Source organism: Anabrus simplex, chromosome 7 (assembly GCF_040414725.1).
Source record: "Anabrus simplex isolate iqAnaSimp1 chromosome 7, ASM4041472v1, whole genome shotgun sequence".
NCBI classification, from domain to species: domain Eukaryota; kingdom Metazoa; phylum Arthropoda; class Insecta; order Orthoptera; family Tettigoniidae; genus Anabrus; species Anabrus simplex.
This window is the reverse complement of record NC_090271.1, coordinates 317452225-317470850: the sequence shown is the minus strand read 5'-3', so window position 1 is coordinate 317470850 and position 18626 is coordinate 317452225. Positions and strand designations below refer to the sequence as shown.

At 42.1% G+C, this 18626-nt stretch overlaps 1 pseudogene; it reads left to right on the top strand.

Moving 5' to 3' along the window:
• Positions 1 to 655: 655 nt before the first annotated feature.
• LOC136877828 (uncharacterized) overlaps positions 656 to 18626 on the top strand; it is a 151958-nt pseudogene continuing 133987 nt past the window's right edge.

Sequence of the window (18626 nt, the reverse complement as noted above, 5' to 3'; positions counted from 1 at the left end):
CCATTAACGTTTTTATAATAAGAACATTTTAAGTTGGTAGTACTATTTTAGAAGCAGATGAAGAGCTTAGTTTTCACTTGTTGCGCTTCATTTGTTTCAACGCCTTCTGGGAATTGATTTGGCGATTAGCTGAAATCAAATTGAATGTGGCGAAGTTCCCTGTGCAAGAAAAGTTTTTCTAACAGGTAAGTTTATAAATACCGCCGTATAATAAGTGCGTTAAATATGTGAATATTTCTTATTTCAAAATTGTAGAAAACTGGATATGAAATACAGTCTATATCAAGTTATTGGAATAAATTAAAAAATTCTAACCTCAAACATGTGGAATTTTAAGCTGTGCCAATAGCTGGATTCATCAAACCCTGTAATTGAAATAATTGGAGCCTGGTGCCAACAACTGGCATTTTGCATTGATTCATTTTCAGAGTGAAATTCATTTTTATCTTGTTAAAAAGAGAAATAAATATACTTTTAAGAGCATCAATTTCAAAAATCAACTCTAACCAGTAAATGGCACAGTGCCAATAACTAGAAAATTATGTTAAAATAACTGGAAAATTATTAACCAATTTATTTGTATTGATTTTAACCTTGATTTTTTGCATTTCTTTCTTCATTATAGTCTTAAAAATAGAAGCAAATCGAATGAAATATGGTCCTTAGGCGAAAAGGTTCATACAATGAAGAAAGCCTTCAGAAAGCACTTCAAGAATTGAAGAAAGGCATCTCATTTAAAGCAGCGTGCAGACTCTACGGGATTCCCAGATAAACATTACAATTCCGGTTGAGTAATAAATATACCAAAGCATCCCAAGGGCCAGCGTCTATATTGTGCAAAGAGGAGGAAAGCACCCTTATTTACGGGCCGATGACCTTCGATGTTAGGCCCCTTTAAACAACAAGCAACAAGCATCCTTATTTTTAGGCGGATATTTGAATATGCTCGCAAGGGATTCCCACGGCTAAAACAGGATATTCAGGCAAGCGTGCGGGAATTTCTTCAGAAGAATAAACGCCCGAATCCTTTTAAAGATAACATTCCTGGTAATGAATGGTATTCTGCCTTTCTACAGTAAAACGGCATCCGGAAATTTCTGAAAGAACACCCGAGGATGTAACTGCTGCAAGTGCTTCTGAAAGTGAACAAAACGTTAGAGGATGATCTGCGTCCACAAAGATCTCCTTAAGGAGGAAAATATATTTAATGTACTGTCATGTCCAAGCCGTGTTTTCAATGGCGATGAAACAAATTTTATTCTATGCCCTAAGAAAGATAATGTATTTGCAACCACGGGGTGTAAAATTGTCTACGAATTGGAGGAAGGTCCAGCCAAATCTACAATGACAGTCATGTGCACATACTCAGCAGATGTAAAGATGTGCCCTCCAATGATAACTTACCCTTTTCATGGAATTCCTACCAATGTTACTAGCAAGGTTCCTGAAAGATGGGGCATCGGGAGAAGCGACAATGGATGCACGAAATCTATTCATAGCTAAAGCTTTTCATCCATACCTCCAAGGTAATAACATCCAACTGCCAGTAATTTTGTTTGTTGATGGACATAAAACCCATTTAACGTAATACTTGAGTGAGCTGTGTAACTAACTAAGAACTATTCTGACATCTTTGTATCGCAATTCTACATCAATATTACAGCCTGCTGATGCTTCTGCCTTCAAATTTCTCAAAATGAATGAATGAATGCTATATTCACATGGTAAGCAAACAACGGAGGAAAAGGTATAACTAAAGATAACTTCGCACCAAACTTGAACGAAATTCTTGAAAAACGGACCTTGAAAACACCGGATTGCACCCTCTATAATCCCAACAGTATTGATTTCTCAAAGTGCTTGGGCAGGAATATTTCTAACCGCAATATTAGTTGTAACAGCGGCGATAGCAAGAAAGTCATATTTCCAGCCTTTCCAAACGGCACTTTTCTTCTATTTGTTGGAGAAGAGGGAATAAATAAGTTTGAGGCTATGCATCATGTGACAGAAAATTCACATGGAGAATAATTCTTTGTTCTATACCGGCTATGGCAATTTTATCAAAATGAAAACTAGCAAGAGGAACAGAAAGTTACTGAAATCACACCTGATGCCAATGGGCCCCTTTCTGATAAAAAAAATCTGCACATTTCAAATCCTCAGCATGCTTCTAGAGAAGAAGCTACCTGCAGTTCATCAGGAAGAAACGGTAAAGAAGATATAAGTAAAACTCCAACCAAAAGTATAAACAAAGTGATTCTGAGGCCAGAAACACCCAACAAGAAAGGGAAGTGTCAAGTGGAACGAGTCCCATTTGTTTTAAACTCAAGAAAGTGGAAAGACCTGCACGAGAAAAGGGTAAATATGGAGGACATATTGAAACAAAAAGAAAAACAAAAACAGGAAAGAGAAGAGAAGGAAGTTTAAAATCAAAGTACTGAACAAATTAAGGAAAATAAGAACATGAAGAGAGATATCAGCACTCCGATCGAGCCGACATCCCAAGCTAAGTATTCAGAGGTCGAGAACTCTCTAGTGTCCACGAGTGGTTATGCGAGGAAGAAAAAAAAAGAATTTCTTGAAATGTGCTTTAAATGTACAAGAAGTGTTTCTTCCAAGAAGGGATATGGATGTAATAGCTGCAAAGAAAAGTCTTTTCCAATATAAATTTGTCCCCCAAATACATATCCCAGATGACTCAGACTATCTGTTTGTATGCTATAATTGTTACATGATACATGATAGCGGTAATACTGATGATGATTTTGATGATAAAGATTATGTTTTCCTCCAGGCAAATGCCGCGATAGCACCTAATTTAAGGCCACGACGGCTTCCTTCTTTCTTCCTCGTTTATTCCTTCCAATAATGCCATCGCCTCACGACACATCTATTCAGCATAGTAGGTGAGGGCACCTGGGCGAGGTACTGGTCCTCATCCCCAATTATATCCGCTGACCCAAAGATCTATAAGGTTTCGATATGCATCAGGTAGTCGTATATCTGTCATGTGAGGAATTTTTCCATGGCTGCAATTCATTCAAGAAAAAGAAATCATAAGACACGTAGTTGTAAGGTTTTCGCTGCGTGGTATACTGTCACGTCACTCGGATTTTACTACCAAGAAAAGCAATAGTGAGAACTTTCATGTGCTTGTAGCTTTCAACCAGTCAGTCAGCAAACATTAATAAGCGAGCATCGGCCTCGTTCGTTCTGGCGGTTTCGATAATGTCATTATCGATACTGGCAACCTTGCCCCCCTCGTCTCAGTTGCGGTAACGACCGGTATTGTGGAGTAACTTGCCTACCTCTATTTGAAGTACCATCGACCTCAGCTCAGATTGAATTGGCTGTCTTGCTTGGAAAAGAACAACAACAAATCAACTGGACCCTATATAGGCGCTTATTTTCGGTTTCTGCGTTAATATCCGAAAAAGATTGGCAACCAAACTGACCTCATAGCTTCAGCAATAAATAGCACACTCGTAAAATGACTATACCAGTCATGATTCGAACCGAGATAAGAGGCAGAGATGCTATCTCTTCATCACGGCCTTGGTGTCGTAGACTGAAATATTCCCGCTGTGGGTGGGGACGTGAGGGGCTAATAACAGGTGCGCAAGGTGCTCTCAACTTGGGAGCGTGGGTTGGCGACCACGGGGACGTTGGCGGAGTCCTGGCATTGTTTTATTCAACTGTGCCTGTCTCTCCACCTTCATCTATCTTATCCGACCTTCCTTGTACAATTGGTCAATTCTTGTTTTTTTGACCCCGATGGTCGGACAAGGCAGGTTTTTCTTCGTGTACTCCAGTTTTTCCTGTCATCTTGCATTCCAACAACACACTCCAATATAATTTCATTTAATCTGTCAACATTAATCATCGTCCCACAGGAGTGTGTCAAGCTTCGGCAGCCGGCACAATTCACTTTCTCGCCACTAGATAGGGGCTGCATTCATTCCATTCCTGACCTGGTCAAATTACTGAAAACAGGCTTATGGACTCACGCCACTCGTCTTTCTTTCGATTATAGTTTCATTCTTCAAAGTGTCGGATCCCTTCCATTTGTTACCAATGATTATCTTTAATAGAGAATGGTGGCCCAGTTGTACTTCCTCTTGAAACAATAATCACCACCACCAATTAGAGTGATATTTAATTCAGGTTCTATACTACAGCATTAGAAACAGTAGAATTCGAACTTCAAGAGATCAAGAAGATGGAGTCACATGAGTACTGTAGAGGTACAGCCCGGCTTTATGGTTAAATGGTAAGTGTGCTGGCCTTTGGTCAAAGGTGTCCGGGTTTGATTGCCGGCGGAGGCGGGAATTTTAACCTTATTGGTTAATTCTGATGGCACGGGGACTGGGTGTGTGTGACGTCTTCATCATCATTTCAATATCACGACGGACAGGTCACCTACGGGCGTCGAATCAAAAGACCTGCATTTGGAGAGCCAAACTTATCCTCGGACACTCCCAGCACTACAAGCCATACGCCATTTCATTTTGTAGAGATACAAATTACTTGGTTACATGTTTCTTCCACCATCCATCGCCTGCGGCTGTCGGATGGAGAGCGAGGAAGTGTCAGTATGGAGCCCGTAGCTTAGCTTGACAATTCCTTCACATATTAATGACAGAATCTTCAACTTCAATTTCTCCAGAGGTTTTCATCGTGCGTCCATTAAGCCTTTTCTTGCGGACCTGAAAATCATTTCAAAAACTACATCAATTTCATTAATGCATTTTTATTAAAATACATCTTGTTGCTAAAGAAACCACGGGGTCTGGTTTCGTGTAGTAGAGAAAGAAATTTCGCAGCCTAATTTGATTTAGGAGTCATTATAATATCAACGGAACGTTGCTTTTTATTACTCTGTGTCATCTTGTAATCCCTGTATAGGTTTACCCATTCCTTAGGCAGAATGTACTCATCAACCAGTGTTGACGAATTTGTCTTCACTGCTCGGTTTTCAATGTTAATTTTTTTCTGTGTATCATTTCTTCATTCATCAATGCATGGTTGCTGTTTTACTGTGAGGGAATATCAAACAGATTGCTGCCCGTATTAGGGGATCTATCCGACCGGCCTAATCAGTTCACAAGAACAATAATTATGAGAATGAAATTCACAGATTTTCTACGTTTTATTTCTATTCCTGAAGCAAGCAAGTTTATATCTGGTATCGAGCATGAGAGGTGAAGTTTCCAGCCTTAAAATGAAATGCAGTTGGTTTTCCTAGCCATTTTGTACGTGACTTCAGTCAAAGTAGAACCGTCACCATATATAAAGAGGTCTTAAATTGTAAAATATATCTGCGAATATAAATTTTAAATTTAATTTCTGTCCAGAAATTATTTTTTGTCACTTAAAATAATGGAATATTACCTGCGATTATAGCCAACGGCCGTAGCCGTGTTGAAACACCGGATCCCGTGAGATCTCCGAAGTTAAGCAACATTGGGTGTGGTCAGTAGTTGGATGGGTTGCCACGCGCTGTTGGTGGGGGGTAAGGGAATGGAGGTGCGGAGAGGAACTGGCCACCCTACCGCACGTAAACTCCGGCTCAGGAACACCTCTGCGGAGGTTCGTACCTGCCTTGGGGCATAATAACCCTTACCTTACCTCAATTTTTTAATACAATTGTAGTGCTCTGGACTTTTGAAATTGTAAACTCTTGATATTTCTTATCTTCTTCAACCAACTCTGTTTTTTCTCTACCCCTGCGACATTTGGTTTGCAAGTCCCAACACATGCGTAGAGTCAATCGTTATCTTATTTGTTTATTCTTCTTCTGATCAGTCATTACCTCTAGCTGACGACTGTTGACATCTCTTGCGCAGGCGCGGGAACGACTTGTGAAGAAAGGCGGCCAGCATGTACACTCACGTCAGACACTATTAGTTATTGTCAAGAGCCTGGAAAAGCACAACACACTTTGCATGTTATGATGCTGCAGACATCTATATTATAAACTTCCTGAATGTGCAGTATGCAGGTACAATCCATACACGTGCATGTAAGTAGAACGTTCAGCGTCAAAATGTTCATCCACCCACCGATTTACTCATCAGTGAACTATCTCCAAGTCGCTGGCTGTTCCACCCTCAAGATTAGCTCAGTTTTTTAATTTGCTTTACGTCGCATCGATACAGGTAGATATTGTGGCGATGGGATGGAAATGGGCTGTTAGTGGGAAGGAAGTGACCGCGGCATTAATTAAGGTTCAGTCACAGCATTTGCCTTCTGCGAAAATGGGAAACCGCGATAAACTATATTCAGGGCTCCCGGCAGTAGGGTTCAAAACCACTATCTGCCAGATGCAAGTTGACAGTTACATGATACAAAATTCGCTGCTACTCATTCTGTACATACAGTATTAGTTCTTCTGTTTTTTTTTTGTTGTTTCTTTTTGCTCTTTTCCTTTACGTCGCGCACAGGCACAAGTAGGTCTTTCAGCGATGGTGGGTATGAAAAGGCTAGGAGTGTGAAGGAAGTCGCCATGGCCTTAATTAAGGTACAATCCCGGGATTTGCTTGGTGTGAAAATGAGAAACCACGGAGATCAACTTTACGGCTATGTATCTGATTTTGTGCTCCAGGAACCTGACACTTCGACGTGATATTCGCTAGTTGCTTTACGTCGCACCGACACAGATAGGTCTTCTGGCGACGATGGTGCAGGAAAGGGCTAGGAGTGGGAAGGAAGCGGCCGTAGCCTTAATTAAGATAGAGCCCCAGCATTTGTTTGGTATGAAAATGGAAAACCACGAAAAACCATCTTCAGGGCTGCGACAGTGGGGTTAGAACTTACTATCTCCCGAATACTGGATACGGGCCTCACTTAAGCGACTGCACCTATCGAGCTCGACGTGATATTATTTACTGTTTGCATGAAGGAGCAATACCAAATGAATGGAGAGTTGAAGTAGTAGTCCCAGACTACAAGGGAAAGGATAATAAACCTGTAGCGGATGATTACAGGCCAGTCAGCTTGGCATGTGTTATTTGTATGCTCTGGGAAATGATTACTTCCGATTATAACAGACACGTTTACGAAATTACTAACTGGTTTAATAGGCGGCAGTTCGAGTTCAGGAAAAATTATCCCAGTGAGGCTCAACTTATATGATTTCATCAAGATATGGTAGATATTTTAGATACAGGAAATCAAATGGACTGTATCGCTACTCACGTATCCAAGGCATTTAATGGGAGAGAACATATGAGCTTGCTGACGGCAATGAGGGCTATTGGACTATACAAAGGTGCGTTTGAATTGGTGAATACATTTATAGAAAATAGAACTCAGAGAATCAGAGTAGTGGTACCTGACCTTGTAATGACTGAGACGGGTTCTCGCAGGGAAGCATAGTTGGTCCTTTATATTTCCTTTTATTATATACACTGACTGACAGAGCAAATGCAACACCAAGAAGGAGTGGTTCGAAAGGGATGAAAGTTGGGGAAAAAACAGAGACGGCACGGACGAATAATTGATGTTTATTTCAAACCGATATGCAGGTTACACAATGCGCACGGCATCGACTCAGTAGGATGTAGGACCACCGCGAGCGGCGATGCACGCAGAAACACGTCGAGGTACAGAGTCAATAAGAGTGCGGATGGTGTCCTGAGGGATGGTTCTCCATTCTCTGTCAACCATTTGCCACAGTTGGTCGTCCGTACGAGGCTGGGGCAGAGTTTGCAAACGGCGTCCAATGAGATCCCACACGTGTTCGATTGGTGAGAGATCCGGAGAGTACGCTGGCCACGGAAGCATCTGTACACCTCGTAGAGCCTGTTGGGAGATGCGAGCAGCGTGTGGGCGGGCATTATCCTGCTGAAACAGAGCATTGGGCAGCCCCTGAAGGTACGGGAGTGCCACCGGCCGCAGCACATGCTGCACGTAGCGGTGGGCATTTAACGTGCCTTGAATACGCACTAGAGGTGACGTGGAATCATACGCAATAGCGCCCCAAACCATGATGCCGCGTTGTCTAGCGGTAGGGCGCTCCACAGTTACTGCCGGATTTGACCTTTCTCCACGCCGACGCCACACTCGTCTGCGGTGACTATCACTGACAGAACAGAAGCGTGACTCATCGGAGAACACGACGTTCCGCCATTCACTCATCCAAGTCGCTCTAGCCCGGCACCATGCCAGGCGTGCACGTCTATGCTGTGGAGTCAATGGTAGTCTTCTGAGCGGACGCCAGGAGTGCAGGCCTCCTTCAACCAATCGACGGGAAATTGTTCTGGTCGATATTGGAACAGCCAGGGTGTCTTGCACATGCTGAAGAATGGCGGTTGACGTGGCGTGCGGGGCTGCCACCGCTTGGCGGCGGATGCGCCGATCCTCGCGTGCTGACGTCACTCGGGCTGCGCCTGGACCCCTCGCACGTGCCACATGTCCCTGCGCCAACCATCTTCGCCACAGGCGCTGCACCGTGGACACATCCCTATGGGTATCGGCTGCGATTTGACGAAGCGACCAACCTGCCCTTCTCAGCCCGATCACCATACCCCTCGTAAAGTCGTCTGTCTGCTGGAAATGCCTCCGTTGACGGCGGCCTGGCATTCTTAGCTATACACGTGTCCTGTGGCACACGACAACACGTTCTACAATGACTGTCGGCTGAGAAATCACGGTACGAAGTGGGCCATTCGCCAACGCCGTGTCCCATTTATCGTTCGCTACGTGCGTAGCACAGCGGCGCATTTCACATCATGAGCATACCTCAGTGACGTCAGTCTACCCTGCAATTGGCATACAGTTCTGACCACTCCTTCTTGGTGTTGCATTTGCTCTGTCAGTCAGTGCATATAAATGATATGAGTAAAAGGCTGGAGTCACAGATAAGGGTATTTGCGGATCATGCCATACTGTATAGAAATGTACATGAGTTGCAGGATTGTGAACGGCTGCAGCGGGACCTAGACGATGTTTCGAGATGTGCAATGGACAATGGTATGATGGTAAATGGGATGAAAAGTCAATTTATATATTTCACCAAGAGGAGAAGTCCTCTCATTTTAATTACTGTGTTAACGGGGTGATAGTGCCTTATGGGGAGGACTATAAGTACTCTAGGCGTTGGTATAAGGAATTACCTTCATTCACTTCACGTATTTAGGGGTTGTAGTAAGGATGTATAGGAGAGAGTGTTTAAGTCTTTGGTAAGACCCCAAACAGAGTATGGTTCCAGTGTACGGGACGCAAACCGGGACTACTTGATACGAGAACAGGAAAAGATCCAAAGGAAAGCAGCACGATATGTTCTGGTTCATTTCAGACAAAGGAATAGCGTTACGAAAATGTTTTAAAGTTTTGGCTGCGAAGACTTGGAAGTAAGGAGACGATACTCTTGACTAGTGGTATATTTCGAGTTGTTAGTGAAGAGACTGCGTTGAATGACATTAGTAGACGGATAAGCCTGGGTGGAGCTCTTAAAAGTAGGAAATATCGTAATATGAAGATAAAGTTAGAATTCTAGAGAACAAATTATAACCAATATTCTTTTATAGGACGACGAGTAAGGGGTTGGAGAAATGTATCATGGAAAATGTTCGATAAATTTCTAAGTTCTTTGAAAACTTTTAAGTAAAAGCTAGGTAAATAATTGATGGGAAATTTGTCACTTCGCGAGAGTCCTAAAGGCAGATTATTTATTTATTTATTTATTTATTTATTTATTTATTTATTTATTTATTTATTTATTTATTTATTTATTTATTTATTTATTTATTTATTTATTTATTTATTTACTTATTTATTTATTTATTTCAGAGGTGTGTTTCCATCCGATAAAGTGTTTTAGTTCCGTTAAACAACGCGGAAATCATGTGAAAAATAAAACTGATATGTGGTAGGAATTCACCGCTCATAAAAAGCGGCTACACTATTGGTAAGTAGACTTGTTGGAGTTCTGTACCCGCCACTCATCAGATCTTACAAAAACAAGCGTGTGGGATATCCTTCTTGTGCGAAGATCATGTTCCGTTTTACTTATGACAATTATCTTCTTGAATTTCAACTATCTAGGTTTCTCCATCCCACACGTTAATGGCTCCTTTGTTCCTAGCAAGGTAAACCTTCATCTGAGCCCATATTGTGCGGTATTGTGGGGCAGGGCATTAAGGAGAGCCCACTTAGCTTCTCAGGTTCCATTAAGTGATACTAGCAGAATTCCTAGCAGAGCTTCTGTACATTTGTTATTCTTAACTCAATCTACAATTCTTGCTGGATAAAATCAACATGAAAGGTCTTAAACATGCCTTTAATGAAAGTACGATGAAGAAAAATGCTCATCTATAGGCTTTCTGACGCACGGAGATGTTTCGCTGAAGATGAATTCTGAACTGTTTTAGGAGCATATGTTTCATAGATGCCTTTGCTGGCGAGACTTACAGTGTACTATTGTCTTCTGGAATGGGCTAGAACATTTTTGTTACTTTCACTGATCTGTCTCAGTATCCTTGGCTTTGACGAGATGAAAGTGACTGAGGTATGAGCAATGCTCGTAATGCCATTCCTTATGCAGCCAGTCCCTGCTATGAATGGTCTGAAAATGTCACTCATAGGGTCGGTTCGAGAATGCATTTCAGTGGGGTAGGCAGAATGATATGTAATGGCAAGTTCTGGCTCAGTGAGGAAAGCAACGCGAAACATCTTACTCCTCATTTCCCAAGTACAACTCTTCAGTGATTCTTAGGTTATCTATGACAGCTAATGGCGGAGCTGTTGAGGATCCAACCAGCCTTCGGGCTGAGGACTGAACAGAGAGGTTTCATAGTCATAGAATCATTGCCCCTAACATAGAGGTTCACTACTTGCCGCGTGTCATCAAGGGGCTGCATGGCTCAGGCAGTGAAGGCGTACTCGCTTCATCCGGACCAAGTTCGATCCCCTCTCAGGAGGTGGAAGAAGTCGAGGGATATTTCTGCGTGGTACGTTTGGCATTCATGATATGATGGGTTCGAACAATACCATCGAAGCCTTCAGAATGGTATATCGTAGTTTCCTCTTTCCATATCAGGCGAAAGCCAGGAGTGTACCTTATAATAGACTGTGGTAGCTACCTTCCCCATCCCAGTCCTTTCGTATTCTATCGTCACCGAGAACCTCTCCAAATTAGTGTGACATTATAGCCACCAGGAAAAGAAGGAAGCAAGGACATTTAGAAACGGGAATTCCACTTCTGGAAAGGCACATATCCCTGAGGTTCAGTCAGTGTTGTTTGGGTCATAAGTCCACAGACTGGTTTAATACAGCCCTCCATACCACCCTATCTTGTACTAACCTTTTCATTTCTACGTGACTACTACATCTACTCTAATCTGCTTGTTATATTCATACCCCTGCAGTTTTTAAAACCTGAACTTCCCTCAAAATCTAGCTGAACAAGACAAGTTGTGCCCTATCATTCTGTCCCTTCTTCTGGTCAAATTTCGCCAAGTCGTTCTCCTCTTGCAAATTCGATTTCGTATTTCTTCATTTGTGATTCGACCTACCAATCTCGCCTTCAGAATTCTTTTATAACACCACATTTCAAAGGCTTCTATTCTATTTCTTTCTGATCCATTAAGTCCATGATTCATTTGCATAAAATGTCACGCTCCGGACGAAAATTTTCAAAAACATGTTTCTAATTACTACATCAATATTCGAATTAAGCATTTTTTCCCCTGAAAAATTCCTTCCTTGCTTGAGCTATTTTTATACGTTATCTTACTTCTTCTATCATTAGTTATTTTAATACCCAAGTAACAATATGAACCTACTTCCTTTAACCCTTTATTTCCTAATCTAATATTTCCTGCATCACCAGACGTCATTCGTCTGCAACCCATTACACTTATTTACAAGGGCTAGACATCTGACATGATGTTTACTGTTTCCGGTGCAGTTTTCCTTGCTGATTTCAAATCTGAAAAACCTTTTGCTCTGACAAAGTTTTAATTTTAATGGAACAGCGTTCATCGAGAGTTTTTTATAGTTTTTCGTTATTTTTCATGCATATCCGAATATTTTCATTTGCTTCCTTTTTGTTGTCAGTGACAGTGGAGATAATGGCCTCCAGAAGTTGTATACATTCACCAGATATGTTCTGCTACGCGTGTGACTCTGTAGCAAACATATCCTATATGTGCCATGGGGTGCACTTATAACAATGTTAGTCAAAGCCATGTTCATTAATACTCCATGCAGCAACCAATGCTCTAGTGAATCTTCTGTCTGTTAGTTGTTTTCCTTGATACATTATTAAACATATGTAAATGGTTGATGTATATCTCAAGAACAGTAGGTGATAGAGACAAATTGTTTGCATATTTTGATTCAACATGCCACTTGTCTTAGAAAGCGTGTTGAATACCAGGTATCCACCGAAAGTCAATTTTTTGTTGATCAGTGTTACCTTTGTTTTGGGCTTATTTATTGCCATTTTGTACTCCTTCCACAGGACTGTGATCGTACCATTTAGCTATTTCTGCAGATCTTCTGCGGACTGAGATAGAATAAATGTATCATCGGCAAATCTCAGAGTTTTGTTTTCCTTTCGATGGATTGCGATAACTTTTACAAATTCCACTTGATTTCCTTTATCCTCTGTTCTATGGAAACATTCAAAAGGAGTGGGGACAGCTTGCAGCCTTGCCACGCTCTTTTCTTTATTGCTGATCATATTTTCATAGCCGTTGATTCTTATCACTGCAGACTGATTTTTGTATAGAACATTCTTCTTCCTCGGTATCTGATCCCGGTCACCTACAGAATCTTAAATACCTTTGTCCAGTCAACATTATCGAATACCTCTTCTAGATCTAAGAATGCCATGTACAGCTTCCAATTGCCTTTCCGTTCTTCTGTAAATAATAATGTTAACATTCTGCAAGCGTCAGATACTAAACTAATAGTGCGGTAGTTTTCACACTTCGTCAGCACATAAATGACTACTAAGTTAATTCCCAGTGGTAATTAATTTCGTGTGGCTATTTCTAGCCAAGTGCAGCCCTTGTAAGGTAGACCCTCCGATGAGGGTGGGCGGCATCTGCCATTTGTAGGTAACTGCGTGTTATTGTGGTAGAGGATAGTGTTATGTGTGGTGTGTGAGTTGCAGGGATGTTGGGGACAGCACAAACACCCAGCTCCCGAGCCATTGGAAGTAACCAATGAAGGTTAAAATCCCCGACCCGGCCGGGAATCGAACCCGGGACCGTCTGAACCGAAGGCCAGTACGCTGACCATTCAGCCAACGAGTCGGACATTCCTAGTGGTAAAGATGGTAGAACACAAGACTGATAATTCTATCCCACTTAGGGCGGAGGTTACAGGTAGTGGTAGGCCTTAGGTCCCACTGGGACAAGGGCATTTATGGCCTGTAAGGAGATGCATTTCATTTTGTGTATTTTAAAAAGTAGTTGTAAAAATGAAATTAAATGTATCAAAACAGATACAAACGAGAGTAATGAAGGATAAGATGGATAAGAAGCATGCATATCCTAAAATAATGAATATAATTACTAGTAGGTTAAAAATTAATGACCGGGCTAGTTGGCGGTGCGGTTAGAGTCACGCAGCTGTGAGCTTGCATCCGGGAGATAGTGGGTTCGAATCCCACCGTCGACAGCCTTGAATATGGTTTTCCTTGGAATCCCATTTTCACACCAGGCGAATGCTGGGGCTGTACCTTAATTAAGGCCACGGCCGCTTTCTTCCCACTCCTAGGCCTTCCCTATCCCTTTGTCACCATAAGACCTATCTGTGTCGGTGCGACGTAAAGCAGGTAGCAAAAAAAATTAATGTCAAATAAATTATTGTAATATACTGAGCCGTATCCTGTAGGCCCATAATAATAATTAGAGTATTATTTGACCCAATATGTAAAATATATTCATAAAAGTTACAGTCTAACATGTTAAAGCATCGTATCCCAAGATAGTTGATACCGGATGTTGAGCAAGACAGTGAGTCGCTGGACATAGCTTCATATTTCCGTATGACCGTGAGAAAGGGTGGCGTAACCAAGCGCTGGCAAGGATCGACACGTGTAGTAGATGCTGACTAAGCAATATATTTCATCCAATGGAAATTAAGGACTTGGGAAACATGGGGGCCACACCGCGCCAAATCTTAATTCCAGAATGACCAACGTGCTCAGTTGCTAAAGTCAGTTTCTGTAGGTAATCGGTTTTCCACAGTTTCAGAAGTCAGATATATTTGGAAAAGTAATATAAAAATTGGTGGAAGCGATTTGCTAGTGTTTGAGCTGTGTTTTGTAAATACACTGACTGACAGAGCAAATGCAACACCAAGAAGGAGTGGTCAGAACTTTATGCCAATTGCAGGGTAGACTGACGTCACTGAGGTATGCTCATGATGTGAAATGCGCCGCTGTGCTGCGCACGTAGCGAACGATAAATGGGACACGGCGTTGGCGAATGGCCCACTTCGTACCGTGATTTCTCAGCCGACAGTCATTGTAGAACGTGTTGTCGTGTGCCACAGGACACGTGTATAGCTAAGAATGCCAGGCCGCCGTCAACGGAGGCATTTCCAGTAGACAGACGACTTTACGAGGGGTATGGTGATCGGGCTGAGAAGGGCAGGTTGGTCGCTTCGTCAAATCGCAGCCGATACCCATAGGGATGTGTCCACGGTACAGCGCCTGTGGCGAAGATGGTTGGCGCAGGGACATGTGGCACGTGCGAGGGGTCCAGGCGCAGCCCGAGTGACGTCAGCACGCGAGGATCGGCGCATTCGCCGCCAAGCGGTGGCAGCCCCGCACGCCACGTCAACCGCCATTCTTCAGCATGTGCAAGACACCCTGGCTGTTCCAATATCGACCAGAACAATTTCCCGTCGATTGGTTGAAGGAGGCCTGCACTCCCGGCGTCCGCTCAGAAGACTACCATTGACTCCACAGCATAGACCTGCACGCCTGGCATGGTGCCGGGCTAGAGCGACTTGGATGAGGGAATGGCGGAACGTCGTGTTCTCCGATGAGTCACGCTTCTGTTCTGTCAGTGATAGTCACCGCAGACGAGTGTGGCGTCGGCGTGGAGAAAGGTCAAATCCGGCAGTAACTGTGGAGCGCCCTACCGCTAGACAACGCGGCATCATGGTTTGGGGCGCTATTGCGTATGATTCCACGTCACCTCTAGTGCGTATTCAAGGCACGTTAAATGCCCACCGCTACGTGCAGCATGTGCTGCGGCCGGTGGCACTCCCGTACCTTCAGGGGCTGCCCAATGCTCTGTTTCAGCAGGATAATGCCTGCCCACACACTGCTCGCATCTCCCAACAGGCTCTACGAGGTGTACAGATGCTTCCGTGGCCAACGTACTCTCCGGATCTCTCACCAATCGAACACGTGTGGGATCTCATTGGACGCCGTTTGCAAACTCTGCCCCAGCCTCGTACGGACGACCAACTGTGGCAAATGGTTGACAGAGAATGGAGAACCATCCCTCAGGACACCATCCGCACTCTTATTGACTCTGTACCTCGACGTGTTTCTGCGTGCATCGCCGCTCGCGGTGGTCCTACATCCTACTGAGTCGATGCCGTGCGCATTGTGTAACCTGCATATCGGTTTGAAATAAACATCAATTATTCGTCCGTGCCGTCTCTGTTTTTCCCCCAACTTTCATCCCTTTCGAACCACTCCTCCTTGGTGTTGCATTTGCTCTGTCAGTCAGTGTATATCACAATAAATATTGTGTCATCATATACGACGAATTTTCTGATTGGTGGTTGGTTCAGACACCCGGGAACCCCAGTATTAATATGGCGTCACCGAAGCCTCCTCAGTAACCCAAGCTCTGGAGAGCGTCACTGTGTGTTAAATGCTTGGATAGTGCGGAAGCACAAACTCTGAATTGGTGATCGTGATTCCAGTAACAGTATCTGGTTCTAAATGATATTTTAAGTTGTGCAGTTGGAAGATTTTACTGTTCTTGAGTAAATGGAATAGTATATTTTAGCAGAGTTTACTTTCAATATATAAAGACGCTGCTTAGTGACCGATGTGTAGCAAGTGTAGTGGAGACGTGCTATTGTTTCACTACTTCGTGACGGGCGCGTTTCGCGGGGAACTTCCATAGCGAACAGTGTGCTGCTTTTAAAACTGTATTCTCACCCTTTAAGTGAAGTGTATTATAATTATATCAGTGTGTTTAGCTTATCTTGTAAAGAGAAAGGGTATCTTGGCTCGTAGCATTAAGCAGCGAAGATATTGTCAACCATAGTCTTCTGTGTTCCAGTGGAGTATTTTCCAGCAAGATGATGGCGATGCATGCAGAGAAAGAAGTGCATTCTCACATGTTAATGCTGTGATTAACATGGAGTAAATCCCTCAATCAGCGGGGATGTAAGCTGCTACCCTGGTATCACGAGAGTCGTCGGAGGGAATTCAGTTAATACGCATGTGTTATTTATGGCATGATATGTAAATTAAGTTAAGGTACTAGGGCAGTGTAGACAGAATTTTTAATTTTCATATAAAGTAAGCCTGAAGGCATGTGTTTGTTTGATTTTGTTAATATGATAGATTCGGATACGAGAATAATGCATGTTTATTTTATTTTCATATTGCTTTATGATTAGATGATTGGGAAAATGAGGGATTGATAGGATTAGTTGTCGTTTATTTACGCATGTTACTTAGTATAGGATATTCCGAGTTTTCCTTATTTATATGTTAGAAGGGCTAGATTGACAGGTTCATCTTTATACAACGTTCCATACGTATTAGTTCATTTCATTTCGGTTATTCAGAGAGACAGGTATAGATATTTTGCATGACGCATGATTTTACGGAAGCTGACTGAATGAGCTGCAGAACGTCGTTGTTAAAATAAGATCTTTGAGTTAAGTTGTATTCTATTTACCTGATGGTCTGTAAAGGACACGAACTGAGTCTCATAATGTGGAAGGCCAATGGGATTTATGAGAAATAATGAGATAAAGATTGCATGCCGAATTATAATGTATTGATGCAGGCTGATTGTATGCCTGACAAGAGAAAGAATATTGTGCAGATGTGTGTGCCTGCTAAGTGTCTTCTGAGTATATTTTGTGATCAGAATGGACAGTATTAATTCCAGACTATTGAGTCTGATGATATTCAATGGTAAAAGCATGCTAAGAAGGTATGAATATACGTGAGTTTCCGTGTAGCCGGCGAAAGGCGTTATCTCATGGCAAGCTGATTTCTGGCCTGTGTTTATCTGTAGGTGTGAAGGAGACGATACTTCCTTGTGACGGCCCCGGGAGACAGAATCCAAACGTTAGCATAGTGTTGAGTTCAACATTTCTTTCCAGCTCGTAATCTACCCGGAAGTACATGACGGATGACCGCGCAGTTGAGCGCTCAAATGCAGCAGAAGGAGGCAATGTTGCCCATTGCTTTCTTCATGATATCAAGGGTTATTTATATGTCTTTCCCTTACAGGTTGATGTTTTACATTGTTATTGGTGATTGTATACCTTGTCTCGTTGTTTTAAAAGGGAACAGCCCGAGTGCTGAAGTATTGATGGTTTATCTAGTTCTGTCTAGATCTTTTGCAGTGAACCGGGTTTCACATTAGAATCTGTGTAGCATTTAAGACTTTACTCGATATCCGATGTATATAGATGTTTTTAGTTTGATTATTTGAATTGTTGTAAATACGCATAGTGTAGGATATGCCCCTAGTATTTTGCATAACTTACATAGCGTCCATTGCGTCTTAATTATTTTCCTTTTCGTCGTAACTTTTCTTTATAATGTAACTTTTATTTAACGGTTTATTTCGGCGACTCTCGTTTTAACTTAAATTTGGAAACCGTATCGTTGTGATGCGATAGTGTGTAACTCCATACGGAAATACCACATGTCAGTGTTTGCGTACACTTGTTGCCAGACAATATAAACAATGGACTATAAGAAGCAGCTCAGTCTTGATGTACATAATGTTCTTTGTTGAACTTGATTTTTGATTTCAAATTTTGTCTTATCATTCAAGTAACGTTTTGATTTCCATTTATTTTCTACATTTTTGAGTTTATTTTGACATTTATTTTTTCTTGATTTAATTGTTTTCTCGTAATATGATCGGGGATATTTATCAATAAATCCATCTTACCCCCTATGATTGTTTCTCATTCGTGTTAAACTTCCATTTCCTGTCATTGATTGATATTTTAGAGTAGAACTTCGACTTTTTATCCTGACCCAACCGACAACCTACCCACACTCTGCCCAACCCTGACTTAGTCGGATGTTCATACAGGAATGGAGGCATCGTCCTAGAGGGTATTTACCCCTGGGTACGGTACAATACAAATGGTTGCATGGTCTTGTCATTATATTATATTCATAATTCAGCCGTTATGAACGGCACGTTGTTAATGGTAGGATATTCCAAAAAGACTTGTGACACGAAAGTAAGCATTAAATGAGCTAAGGAAAGGTACATGTTTTCCCAGACAATAGAACATTGTTAACGTCTAGGAAAAAATTAGTTATATTTAGTGTAGTAATAGTCAAATAATTGTAAGAGGAAATGTAACGCATGTATCAAACTTTAATGAATTGCAATAAAATAGTGCTCTATCCCTAGCTTCAGGAGGTCCAGAAC